We start from the raw sequence: 12,014 nt of genomic DNA on the forward strand, positions 1-12,014 counted from the left end.
TACCAGCTACAATGTGGATGAACCTCAAAAAGAATATGCAGGCTGGGTGCTGTGCCTCACACCTGTAATCCCAGCACTTTGGGAGGCCGAGGCGGGAGGATCGCTTTAGCCCAGGAGATCGAGACCAGCTTGAGCAATGTGGCGAAACCCCTTCTCTACAAAAAATACAAAAGAAGTTAGCTGGGCGTGATGGTGCATACCTGTTGTCCCAGCTACCCCAGGAGGCTGAGGTGAGAGGATCACCTGAACCCCCGAGGTCAAGCCATAATCAAGCCACTGCACTCCAGTTGGGTGACAGAGCAGCCCTGTCTCAAAAAGAAACAACAACAAAAACAAACCAAACAAACGCCCCCCCCCCCTTTTTTTTTTAAGACTGGAGTCTCACTCTGTCACCCAGGCTCAAGTGCAGTGCATGATCTCGGCTCACTGCAACCTCCACCGCCCGGGTTCAAGAAATTCTCCTGCCTCAGCCTCCCGAGTAGCTGGGACTACAGGTGTGCACCACCATGCCTGCCTAATTTTTGTATTTTTAGTAGAGACAGGGTTTCATCATCTTGGCCAGGTTGGTCTCAAACTCCTGACCTCAAATGATCCACCCACCTCGGCCTCCCAAAGTGCTGGGATTACAGGCGTGAGCCACCGCGCCCAGCCAAAAAAACCCTATGTTCAGTGAAATAAGCCAGACACAAGTGATTACGTATTGTATGCTTCCATTTATATGAAATATCCGGAAAAGGCCAAGCTATAAAGACAGAAAGTAGATTACTTTCTTTTCTTCTCCCTTCCCTTCCCTTCCCTTCTCTCTCTCTCTCTCTCTTTCTCCCTCTCTTCCCCCCCGCCCCGCTTTTTGACTGAGTCTTTCTCTGTTGCCCAGGCTGGAGTGAGGTGGCACAGTCTCGGCTCTCGGCTCACTGCAACCTGCACCTCCCAGGTTCAAGCGATTCTCCTGCCTCAGCTTCCCAAGTAGCTGGGATTACAGGCACCCGCTACCACACCCAGCTAATTTTTTGTATTTTTAGTAGAGATGGGGTTTCACCATGTTGGATCACCTAAGGTCGGGAGTTCGAGACCAGCCTGATCAACATGGAGAAACCCCATCGCTACTAAAAATACAAAATTAGCTGGGCGTGGTGGCGCATGCCTGTAATCCCAGCTACTCAGGAGGCTGAGGCAGGAGAATCGCTTGGACCCAGGAGGCGGAGGTTGTGGTGAGCCGAGATCGTGCCATTGCACTCCAGCCTGGACAACAAGAGCGAAACTCCATCTAAAAAAAAAAAAAAAGCGAATTATGTGATATGCAACATGTGCCCCAAAAAAGTTGTTTTAAATGTGAAATATAATACATTACTCAGAACTCTCCAGAAAAACAGAATCAATAGGATGTGTGTATTTATTTATTATAAGCAATCGGTGTTATTATGGAGGCTCGGAAATCCCAAGATCTGCAATTAGCAAGCTGGAGATTTAGGAGAACCGATGTGTAGTTCTAGACTAAAAGCCAGTCAGCTCAAGGTCCAAGAAGAGTCAGTGTTTCAGTCTGAGTCAGAAGGCCAGAAAAGACCACCTCAGCTTAGGCAGTTAGTCAGGAGGAGCTGCTTTTACTCAGCCTTTTTGTTTTATTCATGTCTTCAATGATTGGATGAGGCTCACCCATGTTACAAGGGCGATCTGCTTTACTCAATCTACCACTAATTAATTCTCAATCTAATTCAAATGTTAATCTCATCTGGAAACACCCTCATAGACACAACCAGAATAATTTTTTTTGTATATTTTTCTTTAGACAGAAAACTCATTTTATCACCCAGGCTGGAGTACAGTGATGGAACTGTAGCTCAATGCAACCTCGAACTCCTGGTCTCTAGGGATCCTCCCACCTCGGCCTTCTGAGTAGCTGGGACTACAGGTGTACACCACCATACTCAGCTTTTTTTTTTTTTTTTTTTTTTTTTTTTTTTTAGACATAGTCTTGCTGTTGCTGTCGTCAGCCTGGGCTGGAGTGCAATGGCACAATCTTGGCTCACTGCACCCTCCGCCTCACAGGTTTCAGCAATTCTCCTGACTCAGCCTCCGGAGTAGCTAAGATTACAGGCACCCACCACCATGCCTAGCTAATTTTTGTATTTTTAGTAGAGACGGGGTTTCACCACGTTGGCCAGGCTGGTCTCGAACTCCTGGAACTCCTAACCTCACGTGATCCACCCACGTTGGCCTCCCAAAGTGCTGGGATTACAGGCATGAGCCACCGTGCCCAGCCAACTTTTTTTATTTTAATTTTTTTGTAGAGACTGGGTCTTGCTATGATGCCCTGGCCGGTCTTAAATTCCTGGCTTCAAGTGATCCTCCCACCTCAGCCACCCAAAGTGCTGGGATTACAGGCACAAGCTACTGTGCGCGACCTCCAGATTAATGTTTGACCAACTGTCTGGGCCCTCCATGGCCCAGTGAGGTTGACACATAAAATTAACCATTACGGGCCGGGCGCAGTGACTCACGCCTATAATCCCAGCACTTTGGGAGGCCTAGGCAGGTGGATCACGAGGTCAAGAGATCGAGACCATCCTGGTAAACATGGTGAAACCCCTCATAAAAATATAAAAATTAGCTGGGCGTGGTGGCACACACCTGTAGTCCCAGCTACTCAGGAGGCCAAGGCAGGAGAATTGCTGGAACCCGGGAGGCGGAGGTTGCAGTGAGCCGGAGATCGCGCCACTCCACTCCAGCTTGGCAACAGAGCAAGACTCTGTCTCAAAAAAAAAAAAAAAAAAAAAAAAAAAAATTAGCTGGGCATGGTGGCACACACCTGTAGTCCCAGCTACTCAGGAGGCTGGGGTGGGAGGATCACTTGAGCCTGCATTTTGAAGCTTTGCATTCATGCTGCACCCCAGCCTGGGTGACAGAGCAAGACCCTGTCTTAAAAAGAAAAATAAAACACTAACCCCTTCCTCAGAAGAGGAGGTAAAATCCTTGAGTGACGTTTACTCTTCTTCATATCCCATAACTCAAATATTATGATGTAAAATTAATAATACTTAAAACTATGACATAAAGTTAATACATCTTATGTTACATTATGAGGGAATAAAAGAGAAAAGAAAACGAAGATATTTGCTTGATATACACACACATAAACATATAAATAACAAAACGAGGAAATACTCATGACAATCATAGTCCTAGGTTCCATAACTGGTCACGTGGTCATAGCTGGTATTAATAGCTACCGTTTTCTACTACTATCCTATATTCCCTTTGCCTTCAGCAAGCACCTTAACAGGTGTTTACCTGTTTCTTTACCTGATGGACTGACTCAAAGCTTCATTTCTGAAGGGTCTGGGCCATTAGTAGTCCTGGATTGTTTTGTTCTAGTTTTCCATTTACCTTAATCACAGGTCACAGTAATACTGGGATGACCTAAGGAATCTTCCTTAGTATATCAAGGAATCTCCTTGATATACTCATACTTACCTCCATTGTGAAGTAATATTCCAATTTTTCTTTTTTTTTTTTGTTGGAGTCTCACTCTATCACCCAGGCTGAAGTGCAATGGTGCAATCTCAGCTCACTGCAACCTTGGTCTCCTGGGTGCAAGTGATTCTCCTGAGTAGCTGGAAATAGAGGTGTGCACCACCATGCCTGGCTAATTTTTGTATTTTTGTGTATTTATTTATTTTTGTTGTTGTTGTTGTTTTTGAGATGGAGTCTTGCTCTGTCGCCCAGGCTGGAGTGCAGTGGTGTGATCTTGGCTCACTGCAACCTCCGCCTCCCCAGTTCAAGGGATTCTCCTGTCTCAGCCTCCCGAGTAGCTGGGATTACAGGTGCAATGGCATGATCTCGGCTCACCGCAACCTCTGCCTCCCAGGTTCAAATGATTCTCCTGCCTCAGCCTCTTGAGTAGCTGGGATTACAGGCATGCGCCACCACGGCCGGCTAATTTTTGTAATTAGTAGAGATGGGTTTTCACCATTTTGGCCAGGCTGGTCGTGAACTCCTGACCTCAGGTGATCTGCCTGCCTTGGCCTTCCAAAGTGCTGGGATTACAGGCATGAGCCACCATGCCCGACCTCCAATTTTTCATTGCTAGTTAGGATCAATCACACCAGCCAGCACAGTAACTTCTTTCTTCGCCTGCCGACACAGAGCCATGAGGATCCCAAAGTGGCCAGGCTTCAGTCTATTCCATTTCAATGGAATCATTGTGTCTCCTGGTGGAAGCATTCTTCCTTTGGAGCTAAGACCTCTAGGCCAGCAGAGCATGAGACTGGAAGAACAGGAAACAAAAATGTTGCTAGTGGGGCTCTAGTGGTAATTGTGCATTGTGCCATTCCCATTTCCATCCTTTAATTCCTGGACCTATGAATCCTGGCTGTGGAAGAAACAGCCCTATGTATTGGACACTGATTCAGAACATAGACAGTCTTCTAAAGATCCATTAGAAAAAAAAAAAAAAAGACGAGATCCATGCTCCAGCCTTGCAAGGTGTTGTGACCTAGCTGATAGCATAAATGTGTTTTCAAAAGGTCATTCCAGGCTGGGCACGGTGGCTCACACCTGTAATCCCAGCACTTTGGGAGGCCGAGGTGGGCGGATCACCTGAGGTCAGGAGTTCGACACCAGCCTGACCAACATGGAGAAAACCCATGTCTACCAAAAATACAAAATTAGCTGGGTGTGGTGGCGCGTGCCTGTAATCCCAGCTACTCAAGAAGCTGAGGCAGGAGAATCATTTGAACCCGGGAGGCAGAGGTTGCGGTGAGCCAAGATCATGCCATTGCACTCCAGCATGGGCAACAAGAGCGAAACTCAATCTCAAAAAAAAAAAAAAAAAAAAAAAGTCGTTCCATCATTCTGTCAAACTAGCTTCAAGTTGGTGGAGAACATGGTAAGACTAGTGAATGTTATAAGCAGGGGCCCATTGCCACACTTCATTTGCTGTAAAATGAATTCCCGGATCAGAAGCAATGCTGTGTGGAACACCATGAAGGTGAATGAAACGTCCTGTAAATCCGTGGATGGTAGTTTTGGCAGAAGCATTGAGTATAGAGAAGACAAATCCGGATTTGCTCGTTCTCATGTTTATTTGCCATTTGAACATCCTCTTTTGTGGTATATCTAATCAAGTTTCTTGCCAATTTTTATGTTAGATTGTATGTCTTTTACTGATTTCTAGTAGTTCATTTTATACAGTATTCTGGATGTGTAAGTCTTTTATCAGTATATGTGTTTCAAATTTCTTTTCCCAGTCTATGGATTACCTTTTCACTTTATTTTCTTTTTCAAAAATTTAATTCACATACCATAATATTCAACCGTTTTTTTCACCTTTTTAATAGCGTTTTGCTTGGTTTGGGCTAATAGAATATTTAAAACTTTTAATGTAGTCAATTACATGACTGTATCAGAACAGTTCATGTACCCCATAAATATATACACCCACTATGTACCCACAAAAATTTAAAATAATAATTTTTAAATGTAGTCAAGTGTATCAGTCTTTTTCTTTAAGCTTACTATTTGGTTTTTGTATACTGTTTAAGAAGTCTTTCCAAAAAAAATGTCTTTTTTCTATCCTAAAGTCATGAAGGTAGGTTTCTACCTTATTTCTAGAGTCTTTTTTGTTCTGCCTTTTACATTTATATGTACAATTTACCTGGGTTGATTTTTGTTATTGTGATTTTATATATGCCTTGGAGATACTTCCTCACTGCTCTACACTGTCGTCCCTTTTGTCATAAATCAAGTGTACATCTATGTGTGGGTTTGTGTTTGGATTTTTTATTCTATCCCATTGACCTACTTTTTTTCTTTTTTTGAGACGGAGGCTTGCTCTGTCGCTCAGGCTAGAATGCAATGGCGTGATCTCAGCTCACTGCAACCTCCGCCTCCTGGGTTCAAGAGATTCTTCTGCCTCAGCCTCCTGAGTAGCTGGGACTATAGGCACACGCCACCACACCCAGCTAATTTTGTATTTTTAGTAGTGATGGGGTTTCACCATGTTGGTCAGGCTGGTCTCGAACTCCTGACCTTGTGATCCACCCGCCTGAGCCTCCCAAAGTGCTGGGATTACAGGCGTGAGCCACTGCGCCTGGCCTTTTTCTTTTTTTTTTTTTTTTTTTTTTACAGAGTATTGCTCTGTTGCCCGGGCTGGAGCACAGTGGCATGATCTTGGGTCACTGCAACCTCCACCTCCTGGGTTCAAGTGATTCTCCTGCCTCAGCCTCCTCAGTACCTGGGATTACAGGCGTGCAGTACCACGCTCAGCTAATTTTTGTATCCTTAGTAGAGATGGGGTTTCACCATGTTGGCCAGATTGGTCTCGAACCCCTGATCTCAAGTGATCTGCCACCTTGGCCTCCCAAAGTGCTGGGATTACAAGCATGAGCCACTGTGCCCGGCCTCTTACAAATTTTTTCTTTTCCTTTTTTTTTTTTTGAGACGGACTCTTGCTCTTGTCACCTAGACTGGAGTGCAATGGCGCAATCTCAGCTCACTGCAACCTCCGCCTCCTGGGTTCAGGCGATTCTCCTGCCTCAGCCTCCCAACTAGCTGAAATTACAGGTGTGTGCCACCAGGCCCAGGTAATTTTTTGTATTTTTAGTAGAGGCAGGGTTTCACTATGTTGGCCAGGTTGGTCTCAAACTCCTGACCTCAGCTGATCTGCCCGCCTCAGCCTCCCAAAGTGCTGGGATTACTTACAGGCGTGAGCCACCGCCAAGCATGGTAAAGTTTTTCTTTCTTTCTTTTTTATGAGACAGAGTTTCGCTCTTGTTGCCCAGACTGGAGTGCAATGGCATGATCTCGGCTCACTGCAACCTCTGCCTCCCGGGTTCAAGCGATTCTCCTGCCTCAGTCTCCCGAGTAGCTGAGGTTACAGGTATGTGCCACCATGCCCAGCTAATTTTGTATTTTTAGTAGAGACGAGGTTTCTCCATGTTGGTCAGGCTGGTGTCGCCTGGTAAAGTTTTTCTGCTAGATATCTTAAACATATTTCGTTAGAATTATTCTAAGGTACTTGATATTTTTTATTCAAATGTAAATGGTATCTTTACAAAGTTCTGTTTGTTGCGGACATATGAGAATAAAATTGGCCAGGTGCAGTGGCTCACGCCTGTATTCCCAGTACTTTCGGAGGCTGAGGCAGGCGGATCACCTGAGGTCAGGAGTTTGAGATCAGCCTGACCAACATGGTGAAACCCAGTCTTTACTAAAAATACAAAAATTAGCCAGGTGTGGTGGCGAGCACCTGTAATCCCAGCTACTAGGGAGCCTGAGGCAGGAGAATCGCTTGAATCCCGGACACAGAGGTTGCAATGAGCCGAGACCGTGGTGCCATTGCACTCCAGCCTGGATGACAGAGACTCTGTCTCAAAAAAAAAAAAAAAAAAAAAGAATAAAATTGAAGCCAGCCAATGAATCTGCCTACCTGAATGTGTCTCTGCAGAAATTTTTATTTATTTATTTTATTGTTTTGAGATAAGGTCTTGCTATCATCCAGGCTGGAGTGCAGTGGCATGATCACAGCTCACTAACATCTAACTTCTGGGCTCAAGAGATCCTCCCGCTTCAGCCTCCCAAGTAGCTAGGACTGTAGACTTGAACCTAAAAATATTTTTTAATTGGCTAATTAGAAAAAAAAATATTTTGTAGAGATGAGGTCTCACTATGTTGCCCAGGTTGGGAACCCTTGGTCTCAAGCGATCCTCCCGCCTAGGCCTCCTGAAGTGCTGGGATTATATGTGTGAGCCATTGTGCCTACCCCTCTTTCTTATAATGTCTTTATGGGATTTAACATCAAGGTTATGTTTATCTAATAAAATGAATTGAAGAGAGTAGCCTTTCTTTTCTTTTCTGTCTTCTGCTTCTTTGTTTTTGTTTTTGTTTTTCTTTTTGAGACAGTCTCACTCTGTCACCCAGGCTGGAGTGCAATGGCACAATCACGGCTCACTGCAGCCTCAACCTCCCCTACTCAGGCACTCCTCCCACCTCAAGCCTCCCAAGTAGCTGGGACTACAGGTGCATGCCACCTTGCCTGCCTAGTTTTTTGTATTTTTTTGTAGAGATGAGGTTTCACCATGTTGCCCAGGCTGGTCTCAAATTCCTGGGCTCAAGTGATCCACCTGCCTTGGCCTCCCAAAGAGCTGGTATTACAGGCATGAGCCGCTGGGCCCAGCTGTTTATTTCTATTATTTGCAAGCATTTATGTCCAGTTGGCATTATTTCTTCCTTAAATGTTTGGTAGAATCCACTGGTGCCACATCTGGGCCTGGGATTTGATGTGTGTGAATTTAAAAAATAACAGCTGTATTGAGACATAATTCACATACCAAGCAATTCACCCATTTAAAATGTACGATTCCTGAACTTGTCTCAGAGGCATGGAAAAAATGTACAATTTCGTGATTTTTAGTTATTCACACACTTGTGCAACCATCACCACAACCAAACTTACAACATTTAGAACATTTTCAAATTTAGAACAGAAAGAAATCTTAGCCATTAGCAGTCAGTCATTCCCCTTCTGTGGGAATTTTTTTTTTTTGAGACGGAGTCTCACTCTTTCACAAAGGCTATTAAATCTATAATTAAAATATCTTAATATTAAAATATTAATATATATATTAAAAATATTCCCGGCCAGGCACAGTGGCTCACAGCTGTAATCCCAGCACTTTCGGAGGCTGAGGCGGGTGGATCACTTGAGGTCAGGAGTTTGAGACCAGCCTGGCCAACATGGTGAAACTGTGTCTCTACTAAAAACACAAAAAATTAGCTGAGAGTGGTGGCAGGCACCTGCAGTCCCAGTTACTGGGGAGGCTAAGGCAGGAGAATTGCTTGAACCTGGGAGGCGGAGGTTGTAGTGAGCCGAGATTGCACCACTGCACTCCAGCCGGGGTAACAGAGCGAGACCCCATCTCAAAAAAAAAAAAAATATATATATATATATATATATTTATTTTTTTTTTAATTAAGCATTTTCTCCTTCCTTCATGGTCAAACCCAAGTGCCCACATTTCAGGATTAGCTCTTCCCTGAGAGGTCTGCTCCACAGAATCAATGCCACCAAACAATGAGGTGCTGACTGGTACCAAACAATGATGAGGTGCTGTTTGTGGCACCATGCTGGGAACAGAGACACAGAAAGGATGTAAGTGGATGGGGCACTGAATCCTGGCTCTATAGAACCCTAAGATTTAGCACCAGGTCAGAGACAAGCCTTTGAACAAGATTAAATTCTGAATTTCTATCTTCATCCGCAAAGTGGGGTGAGTAACCCCTTCGTATTTTTCAGGATTGGAGTGGGCCAAGTGAGAAAATGTGTGTAAAAGCACCTTGAAAATTGTTGTTTTTGTTTTTGTTTTTTTGAGACAGAGTCTCTGTCACCCAGGCTGGAGTGCAGTGGCACGATCTGGGCTCACTGCAACCTCCGCCTCCCAGTTCAAGTGATTCTCCTGCCTTAGCTTCCCGAGTAGATGGGATTACAGGCCTGCACCACCACGCCTGGCTAATTTTTGTATTTTTTAGTAGAGATGGGGTTTCACCGTGTTGGCCAGGCTGGTCTCAAACTCTTGACCTCAGGTGATCCACCCGCCTCAGCCTCCCAAAGTGCTGGGATTACAGGCATCAGCCACCGCGCCTGGCCGCTTGAAAATTGCAAGCCTAGGCCACAGGAGGAAACCCTGTCTCTACAAAAAGCACAAAAAATTAGCCAGGCATAGGGGCGTGCCTCTATAGTCCCCGCCCCTTGGGAGGCTGAGGTGGGAGAATCACCTGAGCCTGGGAGGTCGATGCTGCAGTGAACCATGATAGCGCCACTGCACTCCAGTCTGGGTGATAGAGTGAGACCCTGTCTTTAAAAAAAGAAAGTGGCCAGGCGCGGTGGCTCCCGCCTGTAATCCTAGCACTTTGGAAGGCTGAGGCAGGAGGATCACAAGGTCAGGAGTTCGAGACCAGTCTGGCCAATGTAGTGAAACCCCATCTCTACTAAAAATACAAAAATTATCCGGGCATGGTGGCACGTGCCTGTTGTCCCAGCTACTCGGGAGGCTAAGGAGAATCACTTGAACCCTGGAGGTGGAGGTTGCAGTGAGCCAAGATCACGCCACTGACTGCACTCCAGTTTGGGCAACAGAGTGAGACTTTGTCTCAAAAAGAAAAGAAAAGAAAAGAAAAGAAAAGAGGCCAGGTGCGGAGGCTCATGCCTGTAATCCCAGCACTTTGGGAGGCCAAGGCGGGTGGATCACTTGGGGTCAGGAGTTCAAGACCAGCCTGGCCAGCATGGTGAAACCCTGTCTCTACTAAAAATGTGAAAATTAGCTGGGCGTGGTGGCACACACTGGTAATCCCAGTTACTTGGCAGGCTGAGGCAGGAGAATCGCTTGAACCTGGGAGGCAGAGGTGGTGGTTGCAGTGAGCTGAGATTGCACCACAGCACTCCAGCCTGGGTGACAGAGCGAGACTGTCTCAAAAAAAGAAAGGAGACAGAGAGGGAAAGAGAAAGAGAAAAAGAAAGAGAGAGAGAGGAAGGAAGGAAGGAAGGAAGGAAGGAAGGAAGGAAGGAAAGAAAGAAGGAAGGGCCGGGCGCGGTGGCTCACGCTTGTAATCCCAGCACTTTGGGAGGCCGAGGCGGGCGGATCACGAGGTCAGGAGATCGAGACCATGGTGAAACCCCGTCTCTACTAAAAATACAAAAAAAATTAGCCGGGTGTGGTGGTGGGCGCCTGTAGTCCCAGCTACTCGGAGAGGCTGAGGCAGGAGAATGGCGTGAACCCGGGAGGCGGAGCTTGCAGTGAGCCGAGATTACGCCACTGCACTCCAGCCTGGGCGACAGAGCAAGACTCCGTCTCAAAAAAAAAAAAAAGAAAGAAGGAAGGAAGGGAAGGAGAAAGAAAATTGTAAAGCAGTGCTCACTTGGGCAGCACATATTCTAAAATTGGAATGATAAAGAGATTAGCATGGTCCCTGCACAAGGATGACATGATTTTAAAAGTTCTACCAAGTATGCCAGGTGTGGTGGCTCACGCCTGTAATCCCAGCACTTTGGGAGGCCGAGGCGGGTGGATCACCTGAGGTCAGGAGTTTGAGACCAGCCTGGCCAACATGGTGAAACCCTGTCTCTACTAAAAATACAAAATTAGTCGAGTGTGGTGGCATGTGCCTGTAGTCCCAGCTACTCGGGAGGCTGAGGCAGGAGAATCACTTGAACTCAGGAGGCAGAGGTTGCAGTAAGCTGAGAAAAAAAATTCTAAATTATTTTTAAGGTATTATTATTGAAGAGCTGGCGATTGATTCAGCAGAGGAAAAATACAGAAATAACAGAAATCGTTACTAAAGATACACAAGCATGTACAACCATAACTACATTTTTGAGCACTCACTATGTGCTAAGCACTGTATTAAGTGCTGTATATGAATCACCCCTCCTTGATTTTTACAATAACCCTGTGGAGTGCTGCTATTATTTTTATTTTACAGATAAGAAAAGTGATGCTGAGAGGGGCTAAGTCACTCACTCAAGGTTACATGGCTACTAACTGACAGTCCTTGAGGAGGTTTGGCCAGTTCGGACTGACTATGAGAGGACTGCAATTATGGTCTGTCAGGGAAGCTGACCCTCTCCACATCCACAGGGTACCAGTTATTCAATAACCCTTATAAAGCAATCCCGCCCCTTCGCCCAAATTTCTTTCTCTCTCTCCATATTTTCTCTGAACCTTTTCCCTTTTGCCCTTCCTTTATCTCTGTACCCCCCCGCCCAAATACACACACACACACACACACACACACACACACACACACACAACCTCCAGATTCTTCTCATAGCTTCACAGATCAGCTCTGGGATGGATGCAGAGGCTCCTGTTTCCATGGTGATCCAGGGAAGCTGGTACACCGCACGCCAAGTGTAGGCGAAGCAGAGAATTGGCCGAGGATCCAAAGGTGCCAGCAGTAACCAGGCTCTGGGGAAAGGGATCGATGAGAAAGCCAAGTCTGGATGACTGGACCTCCCTTGAGCT

The 12,014-nt window shown here is 45.8% G+C and overlaps 1 non-coding gene across 1 annotated transcript; it reads left to right on the forward strand.

The window, feature by feature from the left end:
* The first annotated feature begins 10,900 nt into the window (after positions 1–10,900).
* LOC115836453 lies at positions 10,901–11,002 on the forward strand. Its single transcript, XR_004031536.1, has one exon. It is a non-coding gene; the product is annotated as a U6 spliceosomal RNA (small nuclear RNA).
* The last annotated feature ends 1,012 nt before the right edge of the window (positions 11,003–12,014 follow it).

Source organism: Nomascus leucogenys, chromosome 8 (genome assembly GCF_006542625.1).
Source record: "Nomascus leucogenys isolate Asia chromosome 8, Asia_NLE_v1, whole genome shotgun sequence".
NCBI classification, from domain to species: domain Eukaryota; kingdom Metazoa; phylum Chordata; class Mammalia; order Primates; family Hylobatidae; genus Nomascus; species Nomascus leucogenys.